The following is a 25,222-nucleotide window of genomic DNA, read 5'->3' on the forward strand; positions in this document are numbered from 1 at the left end:
ACTACAGGATGCACATTCCCTTTCTAAACACAGATGATGTCAGCACCCTATAAGTAGAGCAGGAGAAAGGAAACCTCCCAGTAATGTGAATAGCGCACTCTGCTAATGCATCCGTCTCAAGTGTCATAACATAGCAAGGTAGGGGTTTGAATCCTATGAATGGGAAGTGTGTGTGTTTGTCTGAGGGGGGTTAATGTGTGAGGGAAATGTCCCTTTTGGCAACTAGGTGAACAGACTACAGGATGCCCATCCCCTTTTCTAAACACCGATGATGTCAGCACCCTATAAGTAGAGCAGGAGAAAAAAACCTCCCAGTAATGCGAATAGCGCGCTCTGTTAATGCGTCCGTCTTAAGTGTCATAACTAGGCAGGGGTTTGAATCCTGTGAATGGCAAGTGTGTGTGTTTGTCTGAGAGGGGTTAGTGTGTGAGAGAAATGTCCCTTTTGGCAACTAGGTGAACAGACTACAGGATGCCCATCCCCTTTTCTAAACACCAATGATGTCAGCACCCTATAAGTAGAGCAGAAGAAAAGAAACCTCCCAGTAATGCGAATAGCGCGCTCTGCTAATGCGTCCGTCTCAAGTGTCATAACATAGCTAGGTAGGGGTTTGAATCCTGTGAATGGCAAGTGTGTGTGTTTGTCTGAGGGGGGTTAGTGTGTGAGGGAAATGTCCCTTTTGGAAACTAGGTGAACAGACTACTGGATGCCCATCCCCTTTTCTAAACACTGATGATGTCAGCACCCTATAAGTAGAGCAGGAGAAAGAAAACTTCCCAGTAATGCGAATAGCGCGCTCTGCTAATGCGTCCATCTCAAGTGTCATAACATAGCTAGGTAGGGGTTTGAATCCTATGAATAGCAAGTGTGTGTGTTTGTCTGAGGGGGGTTAGTGTGTTAAAGAAATGTCCCTTTTGGAAACTAGGTGAACAGACTACAGGATGCCGCTCCCCTTTTCTAAACACCGATGATGTCAGCACCCTATAAGTACAGCAGGAGAAAAGAAACCTCCCAGTAATGCGAATAGCGCGCTCCGCTAATGCATCCATCTCAAGTGTCATAACATAGCTAGGTAGGGGTTTGAATCTTGTGAATGGCAAGTGTGTGTGTTTGTCTGAGAGTGGTTAGTGTGTGAGGGAAGTGTCCCTTTTGGCAAATAGGATACGACACTACAGGATGCCCATTCCCTTTTCTAAACACTGATGATGTCAGCACTCTATAAGTATAGCAGGGGAAGAGAAAACCCCCAGTAATGCAAATAGCGTGCTCTGCTAATGCGCATGTCTCACGTGTCATAACAATCACATAGGGGTTTGAATCCTGCAATTGGCAAGTGTGTGTTTTTGGCTGAGGGGGGTTAGTGTGTGTGAGGACAATGTCCCTTTTGGCAACTAGGTGAACAGACTACAGGATGCACATTCCCCTTCTACACACTGTTCAGCAGGCGGCCATGGCTCTGGCACAAGTTGTCTGTTGCTATGATGCCCCTTTGGAAGATGCTTGTGTCAGCTGGGGAGTCGATTATGGTGTCCAGTTTGCAGTCATCTGCATATTTGGACAGCCACAGTTCATCCGTGTTGGCCTGTACCTCCAATAAATATGTACCAAACAAGAGGGTCCCAGGACTGAGCCTTCTGGGACACAACCTGTAACTGTTATGGGGTCTGGCATGGCTCCAGCAATGCTAACCATGTGGGTTCTGTTCTTGAGCCACTGTGCAATCCATCTAGTGACATAGGGGCTTATATTTAAGCTGGTGAGCTTCCCTAGAATGCCCAAGTGGGGTATTGTTGCGAAGGCGTTTGCAAGGTCCAGGTAGGCTGTGTGAACCACCTTCCCCTCGGCAATGGCCTTGGTGACTGTAGTAAAGAAATCAACCGGGTTACACCCGGTAGTGCTGGTGTGCTCTCAGTAGCCCTGAACCAGGCATCTGTTACTGCACAGATATCGATGTTTCCCATGCCAAGGAGTGTTTTGGGTGCATGCATCTGGGGTTTAGACATCTTGCGTTGGGTAGCATTGCTCTTAGTGTCTTATCCCTTGTGATACCTATGAAGGTGGGTTTGTCATGTGAGCCCTGCCTAACATAGGCACTATGGGGGTAGCAAGAGGCTTTGCCAATATCTGATAGGCCAGGGGTGACAGGTGCAGGCTGTCCCTAGCAAAGCAGGTAGTTCAACAGGAGATGGATGTGTGAAGGTGTAGTGCCTGTGACTACATAGCAGTAGCATATATGACTGCTCACGTGGACACATGCCAGGCAGGTCATATGCACTGTGTCACAGGCAATGTACATGTGAACAGGTCAAACAGTGGCAACCTGTCAAGTGGGACATGGCCATACATATAGTAGGCTATGCAGATGGCACTAGGAGTCCACAGAAGCTCTATAACTATGCATTGCAGGTGTGATCGGTATTCCAGGGTAATTGCAAGCAAACATGCATGCAAACAAAGGTACAGTGAACAGGGCTCCATGTAGTCCATTGTACAACAAACAAGCTGTACCAGTTCCATAAGGTAACACTGCAAATATGCATGCGCTATGCACATGTACATGGAAATACACTGGTCAGATGGCTAGGGTCCAGTCTCAGTGCACACAAGTGTACGGAACATGCATGTACTGTCAGGATGTACAATAACTGGATAGAAACCCATGTGCCCATACCTGCAGTAATACACATGTCAAATAACAGACACCGATCCTTCTCTCAGTGGTGCCATACTTAGTAGAATGTATGCTCCCTGGCCTGACACCACAGTATCCCTGACATATATGGGGACTCTCCCTCCTGTGACAGTTCGTTATGTGTGTTGGTGCTGTCTAGCATGGTATGAGATGTGTGCATGCAGTGCTAGTGTGCTCCTGTGTGTCCTGTACCAGTTGTGTAGTCCTGCACACATATCAACATCCTCACACATCTGCATTGCAAAGTCTAGTGTGGGCAACATGCCACTTGCAATTTACATGTCCATCATTGTGTATTACTACATTCATTACCCATCCCCTGTGCTACCTATGTATGTAGCCTGCTGTTGACATCATTACCACCAGTATGCCAACATGTGCAGATGATACACTATGGTACTTACCATGGGTGTGGACAACAGGACATGACAATCACACAAATACTGCATCAGGCATGCTGTGATATACCCACAATTAATTCAGCACACAGTACTGTTAACAACATGATACTATTACTACACATCTATGTGGTCACCCTGTGCATCAGCAACATGTTAACCTGTACCTGCACAGTTGTTACAGAATGCAGGAGGTGGCACAGTTTCATCATATGCACAGGGTGTGAACTTGGTATGCCTGGGTCAGCCACCCATACCACCAATTGACATGTCTGTGTATGTGTGTTGGTGAGGGACAGCAGTAGAAGGTGGGGCAGTGTTGATGCAGTGTGTGCGTGTATGCGGTAGCCCTAGGTGTTGTTATTTTGCATGTGTGTATGGATGCACACAGTTCCACCTCATGGCTGCCATATACTGGTGTTTGTGGACAGCCACAGACTGTACCTGCCAGGTCATACAGATCAGTGTCTCTGGCCACGGACACGGTACCTGTGCCTTGCAGGGGTGCTACGGACCGTATCCGGTACCAACCCAGACTGGGTACTGTCATCAGAAGCAGGTGTTCGTTGACTGGACACAGAGCCCTGTCGGGCCTGGCCAGAACCACGTGCACGTGGTCTCCTGGGGCGGTCTGATGACAGCACAGACCCAGCATTGCTGGGGCTGCTGCTGGCACTACGGGGGCGGCCGCAGCCCTGTTGTCGTCCACGCCGACTGCCAGCTGCTGCTGTTGCTGGCATACGGCCACGTCGATGACGCAACCGCCCACCATCACCCTGGCTCATGGACATGTAGTTGTGGAGCCGGTGTAATATGTCCCCACAACGTCTGTCTACGACGTCGGTGAAATCACGGATGGCGGCCGCAATGTCACGCATACCGTCGGTCATGGCTGTGCGACATGCTGCCAGCTACCTCAGACCCTGTCTGGTGTACCATTCCATACGTGACTGTGCCTGCATGACAGTCCGAAACATAGCTGAGGTTGTAAGACCTCTGTGGGCACGTCTGCCAGGGGCAGTACGCCCATGGATGCTCCCACGAGAACCCCTGGACATCTGTCTGTGTGGTACCATCTCTGGCCATGCCCATGACTGCTGTGTGGGGAAGCATGTGCCGCAGATACCACATTACCCTGGTCAATGCCCACTGTATGCTGTCCATCACCTATGGACAGTGGTGACAAGGGGTGTATTGGCAGGATAACTGTGCGCATGGATGGGGTCGACAGCTGTGTACTGTCAATTGGCTGACCAATGGCGGACCCTGGCATACCGTCCTGTGCCATTACACCAATGTCATCAGTAGCAGTACCCACGGCACCTGACTCAGGTTCCCTGCTAGATAACACCAGAGCAGCAACAGAACCTGTGGAAAGGAAACAGGAAACACAGTTTACAATGTCTACACACTACCAGCGATGCACACATGCACAGGTGCACACATGCACACATGCACACATGCACACATGCACAGGTGCACACATGCACACATGCACACATGCACACATGCACAGGTGCACACATGCACACATGCACACATGCACACATGCACAGGTGCACACATGCACAGGTGCACACATGCACACATGCACACATGCACAGGTGCACACATGCACACATGCACACATGCACACATGCACACATGCACAGGTGCATACATGCACACATGCACACATGCACACATGCACAGGTGCACACATGCACACATGCACACATGCACACATGCACACAGTTTCACACAATTGTACAGTACTCAGTATGCGTGATATTGACACACAGACACAGACACACCTACATGCATACAAGGGGCACCACTAAGTGTGCTAAAAGGTACTATTACTATCAACAACTTTACAGGTAATGTAAATAGACACTCACCAGCATGGATAGGCTGCATTGCAGTGATACCGGAGGGTCCTGCAGACATGAGGAAACTAATGTTAGTGGGCACAACTGTGCCAATGTTACTGAGTATGATACAGGTCAGGAGTACGACAGTTGCCTTTCAAAGGTCTGCAGCTAATATTGCGGATATCACGCTTGCACATTATATACTATGGTGGCAGCTACGAACAAAGGACACACCACACACATGCATTAACTACCAGTGTACACAACAGTCAACTACACATATGACATATTACCTGCACGTTCACTGTCCTGCTGCTGTGCGGCTCCAGCCTCCATCATGACGCATGTCTGCTGCTGTTGTTGTTGCAGGTGGACTGGAGCCACTACACTCAGGAGCAGTCCCTCCAGTCTGGTGAGTGGGGGATGTGTAGCCACCCCACCACCTGTGGCGACCTGTTGCCTGTGGATATCTGATGCACGCTGACGGACATGTGTAATCAAATCACTGCAGTGATGTCGTACCTGCTCATATGTCCTATTATGCATGCCTATATCATTTACCCGACGGACAAGGTCCTGCCACAGTGCAGCCCTCACCTGCTGATTCTGGCTGGTGTGGGAAAAGAGTGTTGCATAGTCCCGCACCAGGCTCTGGTGTATCTCCTCATCCTCAGCCACGGAGTAGGTTGGATGTCTTGGGTGGGCCATCTACCTGGGAAAAAAGATAACATGGTATTAGCAATCTATGTTGGCAGACCTTGGCACACATACTACACATGCTACTTGACTGTCATGATACCACATATCCCACATATGTAGCATCTGTCTGTCTATTGGTGGATACACATGTAGATGGCCAGGTATCAGTGCTCGGCCAGCAACTGTTGTACAGTACCTGCCAGGCTACGTACGACATACTACTGAACACCAGCAGTCAGAACACCAATTCAGGTGAGGTGCACCTCCTCACTCTGGGGGTTTGTGTCTAGGTACTGTATGGCGTACATCGGCGACTACTGTGGGCTGACCACACCCTGCTTGCCCTGGATATACATATCCCACCTCCACCACCAGCACAGATGGCTACAGTGCACAACATTACAGATACAGACGTTACACTTTGTAACAGTGATATGGTATCCTTACAGCCCACTGGGCCACTGTCAGAGACAACCCACAATGCTGACCCCTACACAATTGCTTTCTACAGACATCTCCAAGACCGCATGGCTCATGCATTCCCATATATGGCCAGGACACTGTCCACAAAGGGACAGCATCCTGTCCGGCGAACCCCAGCCATATACTGATTGTATTACAGTTGATGTAAGCTACTGCAAGACAGAGCATCAGTCTCTGAAGGGAGGGTATGTCTGAGCAGCACTGGTAAGGATCTATTTCCCATCACACTGACTACATGGGCAATGTTGAGTGGGACGTCAAGCGTGATACTGCAGATGACCAGGAGGCCTACCTGACCTATGTTAGCGACCTGGTCAGGAGCCATCCTCTATGCCCATGGGTAGTACACTACACATATTTCACCGACACCACAGCTAGACGACATTGTGGCGGACAGGGTCAGTGCAGGTGTCACCCCGCCCTCCCCCTGTATTAAGGCATGGTTATCCCTGCTGACCCTAACCTCAAGGTCATCACAGATGTGCAGGTGAGAGACACCCGCAGGTCAGCAGAATACACGACATGGACGGGACCTGCTGGTATCCCCAGTTGCATGCTACATAACCTCTGACAGGCACTAAACACACATATAGAGGTGCTATGTTACACTACCTTGACTACAGGGTATGTACCTGTACACTGGCGCACAGCACCAGTGGTTCCACTCCATGCAGGAGGCACCTCACCATACCAATACAATACAACACAATACATGACATTGTAATACAATACTATACAATATGCTAATGCCCCGTGTCTACAGCAGCGCACTGTTCTGCTAACCTGACCATTGTGACACATGTGGTGTGATGGTACCTGCTGCCGTCACACAGTTACACAGGGTGACACATATGGCATATTACCTATCTGATTAACATGCAGCAGGGGTATGTGTGACATGTACACATGGGGAGTCTCGCATCTTAACACTGTGTGGTTTGTTGCAGGGTGTGTCCTGTCTGTGAGTTTGAACCCGTACCTACACATGTGCACACTATTGCAGTGGCACAGACGACACACAGCAGACAGGTAGGTTGTGGATGGTGGGCGGTGCTACAATGCCTGTTGGACATCTGTCATGGGTGTGACCTCCATATGTGCATCTGGGGGTGGTAACCTGTACGTGGGCAGCATATGTGTACTCTGTGGTGTTGACAGTCACTGTGCAATGGTACTGTGTTTGGGTGCATTGTCACCGTGTTGTACATGTCACTGTGTCCTTCTCCATATCTGTTGCTGTCGTGTGAGGTCCATACCATGGCATCCATTACGTGCTGTGGGGGGTACACCGACCTACATGTCCATGCCTGACTGACCATGTGTGCGGACACATACCATGTGTAGCTATTCCAGGGATAGTGTGCCACTGTGACTATCATTGGGGCCACTATTGTACACATGTCTGACCCTGACCACCCCTGACACATGCAGTGGTGGGCAGACACTCATTTATATGGTGGTTACCTGTGTAGGTGATCTGGACTGTGGTATGATACTCCGGATGTGACACTGGTGTTCACTCCGTGCCTTTGTCACCAGGCACCTGTTGCAATACATCTGTACACATGTGCCTCACTCCAGCTCTGTATACATCTCTCTCACTCTCTCTCTATACATATATATATGTATTAAGATATGTCTATATGTCTATTTATATATATATGTACATATGTCTGTATACATTTGCACATATATATATATATTGATGTACATATTCTGCTGTAGATGTGGGGGGGGTGCAGAGGGGGTGTGGGCAACAGGGGGGGGCAGGCTGTGTTGCAGGTCATCATATACAATCATACCTGTAGGTGGTCAGATCAGTCTGTCTATGTATATGTATCTACATATATCTATCTCTGCATGTGTGCATTACATAGATATGTCGCTACAATATTCTATCAGCATCTGTCTATGTAGTCCTACATCTCTCTCTCTCTCTATGTATGTATACATATATGCATATCATATGTATATATATACATATAAGATATATACACATACATATGTTGACATAACTACATAGCCATATGTTGGACAGGTATGTCAGCATATATGTCTACCTTACTGTATACACACACTAACATACTGCTAAACATACATAGCTGTGTAATCTAATTAGTACATGGCAGTACAACCTACGATCAAACGACATATATATGTGCACATAGATGCTCACACATACAACTGTATGTACAGCCTTCACTGATAGGTGCTGCATATCCCCTGCCCATTACACATCTTCATATACATATGGATACAGCCCAATAACACATATGGAGGGTTCACAGTATGTACACCTTGATAGTATTACTTTACAGTACCTGTGTTTGTCACAGCTGCGTCTGCTACTGTCTGCCTCTCTGTCCTGCTGCTCCACTTCACAGTTGCAGCTTCCAGGTAGCTGTTGCTGGGGATTCCTGTCTGTCTGCTTAGTTGCAGTCTAGTTCTGGGTGTGGTTCTCCCTCTCTCTCTCTCTCTCTCTCTCTCTCTCTGTCTCTCTTTCTCTCTCCGGGTGCAATGTACTTATTGCATGCGTGGACATGGAATACAGCATACTTTTTTAGGTATCTGCATATGCCCATGTGATGGCCTCTGCACCAATTGTTAGCCAGCATTTGCTAATTGCATGCAGCCTGTTGTGTACTGATTGCAGTTCTCACTGTGATTTCAGAACTGTGCTATAAAAGGGTGTGTGAAATAGGCGTAGCACTTTCAGATGTTAATGGCAGGGACCATGCTGTTATGCTGTGGACAACATTCTGTGAGTGTAAAGGTTGGTATCTCTAATTTTACTCGGTGGGTTGTGGGTTAACATTCCTCCATTCATTTCTCCAGGTTCCTGTACTGACTGTGTATGTACACTAACAACTACTACTATTGTTGATGTGTGCGTGTGTGTGTGTGCTTTCCTTTCACCTTTGCTTGCACTCTGTTGCTAAGGCTTCAATAGTTGCCCTTTACTGTCAGTACTGGTGTGCCTGCTAGGTGTCTTGACTGTAGTGTGCTGCTGTAGCTTTCCTATTTCCCATGTACATTCACACCCTGGAATGCTTGCTATATCTGCTAGGGTGTTACAGCATGCAGTGTGGTCTGGCCATGGTGTGGGCCTTGACATCTATTAGCATATGTGGGTATGCTGCTGAGCAGGCCCCAGAGGCTTTCAGGTTCACCAGTTATGTGCCTCATGGAATGGTACATATCAGTGGGGTGCACCCATTAATATGTCTGGTATGCTGCAGTTGTGACTGTGGGTTAGCATGAGCATAGGTATTACTACACTTTTTCTGCCATGCGAGTGGTGAATACTTTCCGGACTCCATAGTTACCATTGCATGTGTTACACCTTTCTGCCTACTGTTTGTACATTTCACATGGGGTCTGTGGGCATCCCTGTAAGACATTCACTGTTGCTATGTCTAGGTTCTTAACTATTCAAATATGGTGGTGTTGGACCCGTCATGTGTACAGATATTTGCAGGCTGTCCACATTTCTGCCTCATAATATGGTCATTATCTCATGCACACCTTTATCTGGCAAGTCAGTCTGGGCTCAAGTGAGAATATGGTGACAAACATTCAAGTTCCAGACTGCATACCCTTCCAAACATCCCACAAGGTGTAGACCCTGTTACTTTCTGAACTGTCTGCATTTGTTGTAACTTTATTTGTAATGTGTCCCTGGTTTTGGGCCTTTGCTCCACATATTTTATTACTTGGTCCGGATGTGTTCCTGTAAGAGGTTGTGGGGTATGGGCAGTGCTTATCCTGCTGTGAGTATGTGTGTGTCTTGCAAGGTGCTATGGTGACATTATTACCTACTAGCTTCCAACTAGCATGGCTGTTTCTGTTCACACACTACTATTATGGAAATCCACCAGTTTTGTTTGTGATTCTAAATGTCATGCTTTGTGTACTACACATCAATATTCCCTTTACATTCATTCCTACTGTTAAATGATATATTTACTTTAGCACAGTGTTTCTATATAAGAGTCATGGCTTAGTGGTAAGTCATGCAGACTATAGTTGCCAAGGTCCTGGGTTCGGGACTCCCAGTGGGATTTTATTTTTCTTTTGAACTGAGTACAGGACCTGTCAATCAAAGTGCCTAAGGCACTTTTAAGCAGTTGTAACCGGGTTAGCGCTGGTTTGCGCGGAGCTCACGCATGCGCACTGGCGGTTAGCTCCGCACACCCGCTTACAACCGCTTAAACGTGCTTACTCTTGCGCACACCCGCGCTATTTTCTTTGAAAGAAAAGAAAACGGGGAGACAGGAAAGTGGTGAAAAAGGGTCACAAAGAGGGTAAGACAGTAGGGAAACAAGCTTGGGATGTGCAGGAGGGATGTAGGTAAGGACCATAGCTGCCCATTTCTTCATCAGCAACAGCTGTGCATATGTATGTAATTTGGTGTGACATTTGAAACCTTCCACCCCTGAGAGAGGTGTCAGGACAACAATAATACCTGTTGTACAGCCAATTGGAATTGATGGGATCCATGTCCAGTAGACATGTGTGCGGAATGGGCAGCTATGTATGGGGCGTAATTTTTTTGTGGGTACAGAGTGCCCTTTTTTTTTTTTTTTTTTCAGGTGAGAGTGGTATGTCAAGTGAAGGTAGTCGGTACAGCTGGGGAGGTAGGTTGGGTAGGTTAACAGACAAGACAAACAAGACGCATACAGGAGCGGTGTATGACACGTGTGGGGGGGTTACACAATTGACGGGGACGGAGGTTGGGATGTCCAGAGCCCATGAGCCCACAGATGGCAACAGTGGAACTGATATCCCCACCCATAGGCAGTTGCCACTGTTCCTTCACTGCCCAGGACGGGCTGTGCTGGGGCTGTGTAGGCGGGGAACGGGCAAGCCCGTTAGTTGCACCACCCGTGCCTCGAGCTGGCGTAGGGGCTCAAGGACAGAGTCCCGAATCTCCCTACGCACCACAGTCCGGACGCTACAGAGGGTGAGTGGTGGATCTCCTCCGGCCACACTTGCAGAGGGGGGGTGAGCCCCGTCGCCTGCAGCGCTTCCACCCGCAGGTGGCACAGGGCCACCGGAGGAGGGTCCGGACTGGGCACTAGTGCCAGGTGCACTCGCCAGCTGAGGTGGGAGAGGTGGGTCCGCCGGAACCCGCCTTCCCTGTCGTTCTGTGTTTTGCATTATGTCATGACAGTTTGGGTTAGTGACATATAAATACCATTCACAGTTAGTTGTAACAGCATGCATTAGTATTCCCATTAACCACACACCCAGTTATTCACACCATTGAACAGCGTGCATAGCACATGCATAATTTTAACAGTAATACACAGTCCAACAACATGCAGGGTTGATTGATGGCAACAGGCCATCAGGTGTGGATGTATGAACGGGGCGGATGCATCAACAGACATGCAAATATATATGACCCAACAGGACAGATGTCCAGGGGTGGTAATTGTGATTGCACATACCATTTTCCCATGGAATGGATTATAGATGGTTAGAGGGTGGGGTAAATCAGACATATTATTAACACCTTCGAATACAACCACATATGCTGTACATTTCTAATAGCTACAGTTATATACACACTACTGTTCTGACTACAGTGCCCTATATGTTAACTACTTAACCTTGCAGATGGGACTGTTACTGCAACATAACTCTACATTTTATTGCTGTTCATACACGATTCATATCGAAGTTTGTGCCGATACATCTCCTGTTAACTGTTCTTTCTATAACTGTAGACAGGTGTGGATGTTTGGTATATCAGACAGTCATCCTATCTGCATATTTCAGACTGGGAGCAGCATATCCAGATTTTGGTGTACACATTCCACATGCAGCAACACTTTGAACAGATGTTTCTGTTTGGTTCTGGGTCTCACATGCATTTAATTATGTCCTGACTGTAGTATAGTTTATTCAGGGGTTATTACTACTGTAGTGCTGTATTCCTGACACTTTCTCACACTCTCTCACTTGCTTTCATGTTACTATTCAGACTGGTACTTCTAGGCTTTATTGACATGTTTTCACAGAAATTATTACAGTTCTTTCCAGCACTCTCACTTCTGTCATGTTTCAGTATTTCCACAGGAATATATCTCACACATGTGAATTCATCCTCTTCTGCAGCTATACTTTACCTGTTGCTGCAGGTTGTGTACTATTTTCTTACAGGCAGGGTAGTTTTATTTAAAAATATGTGTTGGACAGTCTCATGATTAGTTTCAACTTACAGGCTGGGAACTGTTGTAATCAGGCAATACTTGCATACACTTTCACACTCTGTGAGTTGCAGATTTAATTCCTTCCTGGCTACACTGCACTCTTATGCTAACTGTCATACATTTATATATCTTTACAGTTACTAGTTGTGGATTACTGACCTGCCTGGTGGCGCAACCGCACCAGCCTATCAGCATAGGCTCTGCGGTTCGCAGAACGGACACCTGCAGCTGTAATATAAATGAAGTAATATTGGAATACACATCTCCATGATTTCAGGTAGTTTAACTTTCTACAAACATAATTGATTTATACTTACTCAGTGGTGGGGCGTTGGGTGATTGCCGGGCCTCCTGGATCCAACAGTTCAGTTGGTCCTGCTTACGTCTCTTCAGGTCCGCATGGTGGTGATGGACCTGCTCACCTGTCCTAGGAATTCCTGTGGCACTGGTGAGTTCATGAGCCAACTGGTCCCACGCCTCAGCCTTGTACGCTCCCCAAAGGACCTGGCCCTGCATGAGTTGGGCCTCATGGTTGTGGACTAGGAGCCAGGCCATGTACCTGGACTCCTCAACACCCCACCTCTGCGCCGGAAGCGACTACCCTCACCTACACCTGACATTCTAACTGCAGGTCTGTTCTACAATCGTTTATGCTGTGTATTCCCGCCTATGGGGCTTATATAGTCCGATTTCCCGCATATCTGTGATTGGCCAGTTTGGAATTGTATCAACTTCAGTAAACCTGCATTGTCATGCTGTAGTTTGTATTCATTCCTATATATGAGCTAATATTGCATTTCTAGGAACTGCTGTCATGGCTTAGTGATTCTGTACCTTGACTATGGTGTATAGTATCCTGGGTTCGAACCTGGCCACTGCTTTTTATTTTTCATGACTGTCTAGACATGTTGAGGGGTGTGTCTGTGTAAAGGCATTTTGGATACGGCTTGCTCACCATTGCCCGTCGGTTAGCTCGTTTGCGCGATGCGCAGCTCCGCGCAAACGGGGTACGCCGGTTTAACACTCATTTGGCTATTGGCACGCATATGCCGCTTAGCTCAATTAGGGGCACATATATTTAGCGTGGTAAACCACTGCTCGGCTACAGGCACTCATTTTGCACCAGTTAAACCTATGCTTATCTACGGGCACATAACCTCACTCTGTTGAACTGTAGCTCAGCTATGGGCATATCTGGCAGTTTATATTCATTTCTTAGCTCACATTTATTCAATATAAATAGGCTATTAAATTGCATTTTACATATATTCTGGTTTTATGTGTACATATATGTGTCAGGGACTTGTTTCCTGCTTATTTTGAGAAAAAAAAAATTTGTGTTGTGGGGGCTCGAACCATGAATGCCTGCTCTGCAGCCGGCATCTCTACCGCTTCGCTATTGCTTCCTGGATTATTTTGCATATGTAGTTCTTATATGCTTTCCCACTGACTGCTAACTGTAGCTGCGCTACGGGCACGCCCGCGCAAACGAGCGCACTCACGGTTAAACATCTTTACAATTTAAAAAAAATATGACATGTACATTTATATTTCTTTTATGTTTAATAGTCTGTAGGGGCATGTGTTGTGTTGTGTTTATTCACATTTCCGTGGACTCTGTTGTGGGTGTGTACTTTGGGCACTTTTACACTTCTGGGGGCGTGTCCGCTTGCAGGGCTCAGCCTACGGACACGCCCCCTACTGTCTTACACGGCCGTGTTCGACTTAGGTGTGATTCAGCATGCTCTCATGAATATGCAGAGCATGCTGACATCACTCAGTTTAACTGCAGCCTCCGTGTAAGAGTTATAACTCTTACACGGAGGCTTCGTGAATCCTGGGGTTTGTCATTTTGTTTTTCACATAAAAGTTCAGACTGGAGTCTAAACTGTTCTTTAAAAGAGTATTAATGGCAGTCGTAAAGGAAAATATTAAATTTTGCTGTTTAAAATGCATAAGTGTATCAAAGTATTTTGAGTCTAATACTATTTTAACATGTACATTTTACATTTTATTCTGTAGCTGTTGCTTATGTAGGATAATAGCTAAAATGTATGTGACATTCCCAAAAAGTTTGAAATGTCCAATTTATCTATACATCATCCATGTCATGCCAGAAAGCTGACGTCAAGGGCAATTAGTATCCAATGGACCAATTTAATTATCCAGTTACTAAAGGTTAAGTAATGACATCAGTAAGCAATATTTTTTGTCAGCTACAAAATAATGTATTCCTTCATCAATGCAGGAAACTGGGAAGATAACAGCAGACAGATTCTCAAGAAAGAAAGAATGGCCTAAAACAATTAATGTTACAATTTTTATTTTGAAAAATGCAAATCAGTTACATGGTATTTAACTTCTATAGATTTTAGCTGTTTTCCATAAGTAAAACTTGTTTTACATATATTTCTTAATGTCATAATTGAATAACTTGAGAGCTGTTTAGTAGTTCGTTCATCTAGAATATAAGGTTATTGGTTGATTGGATGGCAAATAAAGGAAAATACTATATATTTCAATCCACATGGGTATAGTTCATCAATCCATCATTTATTAATGGGAGATTTTTTATTTTCTGAGATTAGGATTCATAACTGATCTTGTTATAAAGTATAAGCAAATTTGCCTTCTACATCACAAAACAAAATTATGTTAAAAATGGTCATCAGTTAATAGAAGATTGTCTATATCTTGTTTCAGAAATGTACCAAGCTTATATGCTTTATGTAGCAAAAACATTAAAATGTCGAATAACAGAATTATACTTGTATTTTCCAATATTTTTCTTTTCATCTTTTTGAGCACTGAATCGTTTATTTCCACTATTAAATACATACACATACAGAGTCAAACACTTGTCACGTTACAAATTGCTAACTTCTATACTTCATTAGCTGACCACTATAATCATTTCAGCTGTCATCATTTGTTAATGTAGGGCAGTCACCTATTCTGATTAAAATTCTCTTCATAAGAACATAAGCCATTGTTGTGGAACTAAATGCAGCATACACTTAATATTTTATCATTACAATAACCTTCTCTGTCTGACAAACTGAGAATTACTAATGTAAAGAGATCACAGCAGTACTTTTAACATATCTAGTGCCTGCAGATAGCAAACATATGACCTTGTAATTATATAATTATAACTACTGAAACACATAAACTGTAGCCTAGGTAATACACATTCATTATTAAACAAGAACTGATTTTTTACTGTTAATCTTGTCATGTTTTTATAAAAATCAGTCATGTAACATTCTTTGATCTCATTTCCAGGTCTAAGTGGTAATAAAAGGCATCCTTTTGTTATTGGACTAATAAAGTACATACCTGTATTTATCTTTTTGTGTTGCTGTATCTTTGAATGTATCTGACAGATTATTTCTTTGCTTTCTGCTTGAAAGAATTTGATTATATTTTGTCTTGAATCCTACTATGTTATAAACAACTGCACAATTATTTGTGAACAGTGCATTTCTACTAGCTCATTCACTTCTGCACACATTTGTACAGTCATTCTGAGAGGAAGAATTGTTTGCTATTTTTATTTACATGGTCAGTCTGTTGGAAAAAAATGTCCAGTGTTTAGCCACAACAACTGAAATGACTCTAAATAATGATTTGTGACGTGACAGCTAAAATTTGATTTGGTTATCTCAAGGGCCTGTCCAGAATGTATGTTGTACTACAATTGTCATTGGGCTATCTCCACCCCAACAATAACATACTTCACAACTCTCATGACTTTGCTGTCAGCATTATTTCAAATTACAATACAGCGATAGCAGTCAGCTTTATTAACAAGTAAATACATCACATATTAGCACACCATAAAACAACTAGTCAGCATGATAGACCGCTTTCCCCTTCCTTTAACACTTTGATGACTTCAACACCTTTACAGAAACTGGGCAGCATGTTAGACAGCTCACCACAAAATTATTAAGAGCTTCCGATCAAAATACAACTCCACTAGGTAGTGTAGCACTACTCACCTAATCCAATGAAAGTGTCAACTGTAATATAGAGGTGGAGGGGGATTAAAGGCTACTCCCTACACAATACTAGGTCCCGTTTGTCACCTTCTAGGCTGTGTCACAGCCTGTTACCCCCCTCTAAAAAACACTATCTCCAAAATAAGTCCTGCAAAAACAAAGATAGCTGTATATTCAACACAGGTAACCCAATATCGCTAAGCTGTATCCCATCATCACAACACCAGGCTGGATCCCTGTGTACAAAATATCAAAGCTCCAATGGAAAAAACACTTATGCTCCACTCACCATAGCAACCCTGTGGTTAAAGAATCTCTTAGTCACCTCCATTGCCTTAAACTTGTCAACACCCCTCCAAACTAACAAAGGAATTATCGCTGGCCAAACAACCCAAGCATCTAGAAACCTCTGCACAACAACAGACAAATCCCTAAACGGGTAAGCAATCTCTTTTTAGGAATACCTGGAATATAATTACCTCCCAAACAGATATCTATCCCAAGTGAAAATTCACTGCATACAATGCAAACCAGCTAAATGTTTTATTCCAACTTCTCCATTATTATATTTATTTTTTAAGTTTATAAACTAAACTTGGATGTTTCTCTGAAGTTAAGGTCTAGTTTTCATGTATTACATTTACAGAAAGATCATAAACTTTGTAACAGCTGCTGTTATAAGGAATCACTGCTCACGGAAACAGTAAAGTTTAAATGTTTCTTTAAACTTTTAAAGTGAACATGTGACCAAAAAGCTATAAAATGCACATTATTTAATTAAATCCATCTGAGGAAGTCTTAACAAATGTTAAACAAAAGCACTTATCTTTTCATTGTGTTTAACACTGTAATGTTTTATGTGTTTTAAATTGGTTGGAATAAAACCTTTAGCTTGTTCACATCGCACCTGATGAATTTTTACTTAGTTGCTATGTTTACCTTGAAAATCATGCCAGGGAACTTGCCAGTTTACCAGATCCAGGCCCAAAGTCATACCTCTGGGATAAACCTCTGCTCTTTTAGGTGTCCAGTAAATAACAGTGACCCAACATGACTAACAGCTTCCTACCTGCAACCGCACAATTAACATCACAAATGCCCCCTCATTTCTTCATGTTTTTTTCACATATAGTAATGAATGTCATTGAAAAATGCCCTAGATTGCAATCTCTCTGCTCTTTTAATCACCTCCGCTGATCAACATTTCTCAGCTAAATCAGATGCCCTTCCTATTCTGAAAAATGTGTGATATAATTATCCACTGCTATCCCTTGCACTCCCAATGCCATTGATACCAAGGATGCAAATTTCATAGCGTTCATCTTTTTCCCTTTCAAATCTTGAAACATTAACTCCTTCTGCCACTTATTGCATACCTCTCACCATTCTGTAGTCCACACCACTAGACATAAGCATATCCTGCTCCATGGCAACACAACCTGCTAACCTACCACTCCTCATCAATGTTTGATCAATGTAACCAGAATACCCCAGTTGCAGCAGTTCGGAGATCTTCCCACTCAAGATGGCTCAACCATTCACTAGCATGAAATGCTCCAATTTACTTGAAAACCAGTGAGGTAGCCTACACCTTGTGCAGTCCTGCCAACAGCACTGGTATCATATGCTTGTTTAATGGCAATCTTTTGTCCCTTTTTGGCCACACCCTCTCCCAGCCCTTCAATAACCTCCCAAACCTCCAATCCTTAGTCACATCCCATAAATCCAACAATTTTGCCATAGCACTCAGTGCCACAAGGTGAACCATAACTGTCTTAAATGCATCACCAATGTGCCACTCTCCACCAGAAATCAGAGCACCAAGTCTGTCGACCAGCACATCCTATCCAATGACAAGCTAATAACAAACTGCTTAAAAACTATCAAAACCTTGCCATATGCTTTTCTAGTAGCCTTGAAGCAGAAATGTTGAATCAGCCAACTTACCATGCTCAACCAATCTCTCACACCTTCCCTAGCAGAATTTTGCAGCTTACCTGAGCTCCAGATAACAGTTACCAGAGTCTACAAAGCTGAAAGTGGGAAGGGTTGTAGCACACATACTCTAATGGCCAGGAATATGCTGAGCTGAAAAAGAAAGACTAATGGTTATACAAGCCAAAACAATCCTTCTCAGTAACTTTTGCACCCAACTACATTTCACAATTTTCTTTAACATCACTTCAACTACAGCTAAATTATCAGAATGGAAAAAGTCACCCTCTTGTTCTGAAAGTCTTTCTGCCACACTACCAGTGATGCCAAAATGGCATCAATTCCAAGGAAGTGGTAACCATGTGACACAAAACTGATAACCATGTGGCACAAAACTGATAACCATGTGACACTCGTCATCCCACTTCTCTGGCCATGCTTCAGCGAACCACCTGCCAGTAAAATATCCTCCCATATCTAACCCCCTGCTACATCCATAAAAAGATCAATGTCTGCTGAAGTAACCTACTCACCTCACCAAAAAGACACTCTGCTTAAGTGCTAGAGAAACTCCAGGCAAATGGACATGTCTTCCTTGACTTCACTCAATAATTCTTCAGCTGTGCACCCTATAACAAACTGGCCAGTGCACTTGTGAATGTACAGCCCACCCATATCACTCTGCATGCAAAATGTAATAAACCTAAAACCTTCATCAATTCCTCAACCCCTTTAAAACAAAAAAGCAAAGTCTACTTACTCAAATTAAAACCCTATTACAAACCTCTACTTCTATCTGGTGACATTCATCCTAACCCAGGCCCAACAGACACTACCCTGAACAATAACCCCCCTGTATCTAAACCTGCCAACCCTTCCAACCCACAAAAGTAAGTACAATTCTGCTCTATCAACGTCAGGAGCCTTGTAAATAAAGTGCAAGAACTCCATGCTTGGATAGCTAGCTATACCCCTGACAAAGTTACCCTAACTGAAACATGGTTAAAACCACACCATATGGACAGTGAAATCATCCCTCCTGGCTATAATATCCTTAGATTAGATTGACCTAAAAGAAAAGGAGGGGGAGTCTCCATACTCTACGCCAATTGTCTCCCCAAATCAGTCCCACACTAGACTTACCCTCCTTCTCACCAGCTGAACTCCTACTGATCAACTTCAGACTTAACAGTTTCAATACCATAACTGTTGCAGTAATCTATATTCCCCCTGGTGATAATATTAACATACTTGAGAACATCCTATCTCACCTCTCACATACCATCCACAATGAAATAATTATACTGGGAGATGTAAATATTGATTGGCTTACAATACAAGCTCCCAACACTACTTCCTGTATAAACCTACATGGGTTTGAGCAGGTAATCACAACCCCAACCTACATTAATAAATCTCACCTACCTAGCTCTCTTCTTGACTGGATATTGGTCTCCCACACTCAAAACTATCATAACTCCCAAACCCTTCCAAATGCCCTCAGTGACCACTGCCCTATAGCAGTTACCAGACATACACCCACCTTACCAAACCTAACAAATTTATTACCACCCACTCACTTTCTCATTTCTGTCCTAACTCCTTTATTCACCAACTCTCCAAAATTAACTGGTCTTACCTCACCACTCTTCCTTTAGATTAAGCTGTCCACTCCTTCAACACTACATTCCTAAACATTCTTAACTCCCTTGCTCCTCTTCACATGATTAGAATCAAATCTAATACTGCTCCCTGGCTCACTAAATCTACCAGAAACCTCATGAAAGACTGGGATAGGATTTGGAAAATGTGGACTAAAACTAGGACCCCTTCTCTTCTTGAAATATAAAGAACTCAGAAATAAAATTAAAAAAAATCATCCATTATGACAAAATAAACTTCTATGCCAATCCTCCCTCTACTCTTAAATCTGACCCAAAGAAATTCTGGAGTTCTATTAAACAGACTCTTCATCCGGGAAACCCTTCCTCTCCTAACCCATTTCCCAGTGCAACACCTGAAGACATAGCCAACAAATTTAACAATCATTTTATAAACTCAGTAACCTCCATAATAAACCCCCCCCCCCAGAAACAACAATAGTACCCGCACAAACTCTATACCTCTTCCAAACCCTCCTAACTCCTTCTCTATAAAAGCAGTATCAACTAACTATGTAAAGTCATTACTCTCTAAACTTAAACCTTGCTCCCCATCTGTTGACAAGCTACCATCTTACTTCCTGCAGATTGCCTCTGAACCTCTTTCCTATCTTGTATCCATCTTAATCAACCTATCTATTTCTGAATCCTATGTCCCCACTTTATGGAAGAATGTCTTTACTCTACCCATTCACAAAGGGGGCAACTCTTCAGACATATCCAACTTCAGACCGATTGCCATACTCTCTCCACTCTCAAAAATCCTAGAGAAATGCATTCACAAGCAGGTAATGCATTACCTTCACTAGGAAAATCTTCTCACACCCACACAGCATGGTTTCTGTCCCAAGCATAGTACAACTACTGCACTCATATCATTCATCAACATAGTCTCCCTAGCTCGTGATAACAATAAACTTGTCTCATGCCTATTCCTTGACCTTTCTAAAGCCTTTTACACTGTCTCTCATCCACTCCTTCTAGATAAACTCACTAACTTACATTTCTCTCCCCCTACTATCTCCTGGTTCTCCAGCTATCTCTCTACCCACTAGCAATCAGTTAAATGGCTCTCTGTACTATCCTCCCCTCTCACTGCACAAATTGGAGTCCTCCAAGGGGCCATACTTGGACCACTACTCTTTAATATTTGCACCAACTTGCTCTACTCCTTTTGTCTCCAGTCATCTTTTGTGCAATATGCTGATGACTCAACTGTTATAACCATTTCTGACAACCCAACTGACCTCCACTCAACTACCCAGGCATCCTTCCACACCATTGAGACTTGGCTTAGTGATAACAAACTAATACTTAATCCAAAAAAACTAAGCTCCTACTCTTCCTCCCTAAAAACATCACCACACTCAAAAGTACATTTACCATCTTATCCTGCAACAACACTATCATCTCAGCTGAATCTAGTACTAAATTGCTAGGTGTTACAATAGATGATCAGCTTAAGTTTGATCTCCATATTAGTAACTCGGTAAAAATAACTCATCAGAAACTTGGACACCTTTTCCGTAGCAAAAAATACTTAACTAACATTGCCTGAATAACTCTCCCAGGCTTTATTACTCCCAACACTCCTGTACAGCTGCCACATATTCACAAGCCTAAATTCTACACTTATTTTTAAGCTTGAAACTACCTATAATAAGATCGCCAGATTTGCAGCTAACCAAACCTACAAGTCACACCACTGCTTAGCACTACAGCAACTAGACTGGCTAGAATTCCCTCAGCTGCTCCAGCTATACCAACTACAAATCATCCACTCTATCCTCTATCTACCCTCCTTCTGCCCCAGCCTCTCCACTATCATATCCAAATATTCCCCTGCCAGGATGCTACGCAGCTCACATCAAGAATAATTAGACATCTACAAACCCAAAACCAAAATAGGCTGCCTTCTCTATAACTATAACCCAGCTACATCCTGGAACAAACTCCCCTTGGAAATAAAATCCCTCCAGCATAGCAAAAGTTTAAAATTAGCCACAAGGAAATACCTAAAAACAAAGTGGTGTTGCCACTGTAGCCAACCACCCTGAAACCACCATCCTTTCACCTATTTCACCACCTCACTCTTAATGTATCTCTAACACTATTCCCCTGCCTCTTCTACCTCTTCCCTTCCTCTATCTCCAACCAGTCTTAATTCTTACAGTCTCAAAACAACCTACATCTACTCTGTCTCCTATACTCTACCTCCCCTACATCTCCTACTAGCCATTCTTACTTTCCTTTCTTGTTTCCAAACTCCTATACAGCTAGATCCTACCCACTTTAAATAAGCATCTGCCTAACTATTAACTCATTTTGCTCTAAGCAGCTTAAATAATATTGTAACTAGTCACATTTTCTTCTGCTACTCCTTATCTAACTAGCCATGCAGCAACTTGAACATTGATAATATCAAGCTCCAAACCTGCAAAGGTTAGCATTTTAGCTGGACAATCTGCTCTGTCATTCGCTAGTGACACCCCAAGCTCCATGTGCACACCCTCATTTCCTCATCCACTGATTCCTTCCTTTCCATTCCCCAATCAGCAAAAAATCATCCACATTATGAACTGCCCTTATACTAACTGCCCTCAGTTACCACACCCAGTACAATGCTGTGCTGAACTTTTCAAAAGTGGCACACGCAACTACACAACCTATGTGCATGAATTTGTCAAAGTAAAACGTCCCATTGAGATGCATACCCAATATTACCCAATCCTTTACCAGTAATAACCTAAAAGCTGACTCAATATCCAACTTAGACAACAAAGTATCTTTGAATGTTCTGATCATCCTCACCTCCTCATCCACAGATGAATACTGGACCCTAACATCTGACCTGTCAATTTAGATTATTAACTAAATCAACTTCCGTTCCCTACCCTTCAAACCCTTCTCCAACCCTATCACCCCACTAGGCCCCTAAGATCAAGCAACAAAAATCAACTCACTGTTATCAAACCCAAAAACTCAGCAGGAGAAGCCATATTTTCATGTACCATATCTAAACTATGGAACAATCTTCCACCTTCTATAAATACTCTACCTTCCAGCAGCCTTTTCAAGACTGTGCTCAAATTCCACTCAGATTTGCACTGGCTTTGTCCTTGTTCTAATCCAGACTAACACCCCCACCCTTACCCCCCCCCACACTTAGACTCTTAACCCAACTATACTATCGCCACTACTAACCACAATGAGGATTAGCTAGTTGTCTTTACATACTTTAAAATCTTGTCTGGCAACTTTGTTACTAATATTATAAACAGCAAGAAACTATCTTAACTTGCAACATTTACTGTATATACTGTTGATAATCAATATCTTGTTATTGTATTAAAGCCAACAGCCTGTAATGTTTACTATTGCTGCAACTTTGTATTTCTATTTATCATGTACATGATATGGAGCTTTTCTCCCCGGGCATTCACTGAAAAAGGACCTGCGTCCAGTTGAATTTTTCCAGTAAACAAATGTAAATAAAATAAATAAATGAAAATAAATATACTTCCAGGAAGGACAAGTGGTGTATTGACCTGAAATCCACCCACTGATTTCTTGGGGACCAGACCCAAAGGAGATATGCAGCAATTATTAAATGAAGGAAAAGTAAAGGAAATCAACAACCTACCAGCAGCCAATTCTTTATCCAAAAGTTTCTGCATTACTTCCTCCTTCCCTACTACTGATTTCAAATTCTTACAAATACTAAATGACCCACGCACCTTAGTCTTCATAGGAAACCCACATTGACCCCCCCCCCCAAAAAAAGCTCCATAGCTACTTCCTTATTAGGGCAGCCCTGAAGCAACTGCCCTACTGGCTCACATTAATAGGTGAATGAACCGGCCCCTGACCAGTATCACCTAGAAAAGGAGGCTCACCCTGATGCACATCTGCTCCCCATCTCTTTCTCTAACCTACATACATTTCCCTGTCCCATAAGCCTCAACTCTGAACTCCACTGATGCCTCCTTGACCTCAACAATGACTACATGTGTGCAGGAACCTATATGTTGGCCAAGAACACTAACCCACATTAAAAGCCCAATATGTTCTCATCTTGCTCCCCATTCCTCCTGACTGTTCCGTGACCATGTTGCCTGGCTTGTCAAGCCATCCATGTATCAGGATGTCTTTGCTCCCTCCTCATTAACTTTCTCAAGGAAAATAGCCATAAAGTAAATAAACCCCCAAAACCAATTGTCCCAACTTTTTGGTCAATACCTTCCTGCAAGTCTCTTTCCCAAAGCAGCTAAGGCTACCATGAGATCCCTGACACCAAGATACTCTGCCTGTGCCACGCGCTACACACATTCTGCATCTATGAGATCAGACACTTCAACAAACTCTCCTCAACAAATCTTTTGCTTTACAACCTGTGAAATATGCACCATAATAAAGAGTGCTTTACCAACTCCCCCATTCATTAAAATGGTCTGTAAGGTCCCCACTAAAATATCCTCTATTATCTTATTCCCCATACCAACACCCTGGTACCTGGCAACAGTGGAAATTCCACCATTTCAACCTGCCACCCTCCCAGTTCCTGTCAGTTCTGTCCCTTTTTGCGGTACCTTAGACCCCTCAACTAGGTGCCCGCCAATACTCTCAGCACTCAGCAAACTCTGAAACCTACACCTATCCCCAAAATTCAGATCACATACCAAAGTAAGTCTGCATCTGACATAATACTCCCCAAGTTCCCTTGCCCAGCAAATGTATTAATATCAGTACCTGTCTGTTGCTGGGGGATGAGGGCATCTTGGTTAGGGTTCTCTGCCCACTTCATGTCTACTCCTGGGGCTCCTCTGTATGCCTCTCTGCTACCGCACTTTGAACTTTCTTAGCTCATTTTGGCCTTCCTCTCAGAGGCCTCTGTAACTGGATGGTCCACCTGACCTAGATGCTTCCATTCTCCCCTAGATGTTTTCTGGACATCCGCTGGCAGTGGTTGCCCCTTCGCCCACACCCTTTGAAGTAACTTGATTGCCTGCAACACCAACTTTTGCCATTTACTAACTAGGTCCTCCACCTGCACCTTCCTGCATGAAAAGCACAACATAATATTACAAAAGCTGCTATTGTATATACTTACTTATTTAATATTATCTTTTATTTTTGTTCTCCCTCTTTCTCTCCTTTGCCTGACTTCTTTCCCTGATATTAGGAGGAGACAGGGGAGTTGTGGGGATTACCACAGCTCAACTGCCTTTGACCTAACCCCTTACTCCAGCACAAACTACAAAACCCAACACTAAGTGTAC

Source organism: Protopterus annectens, chromosome 7.part0 (genome assembly GCF_019279795.1).
Source record: "Protopterus annectens isolate FY-2018-M chromosome 7.part0, PAN1.0, whole genome shotgun sequence".
Taxonomy (NCBI): Eukaryota; Metazoa; Chordata; order Ceratodontiformes; family Protopteridae; genus Protopterus; species Protopterus annectens.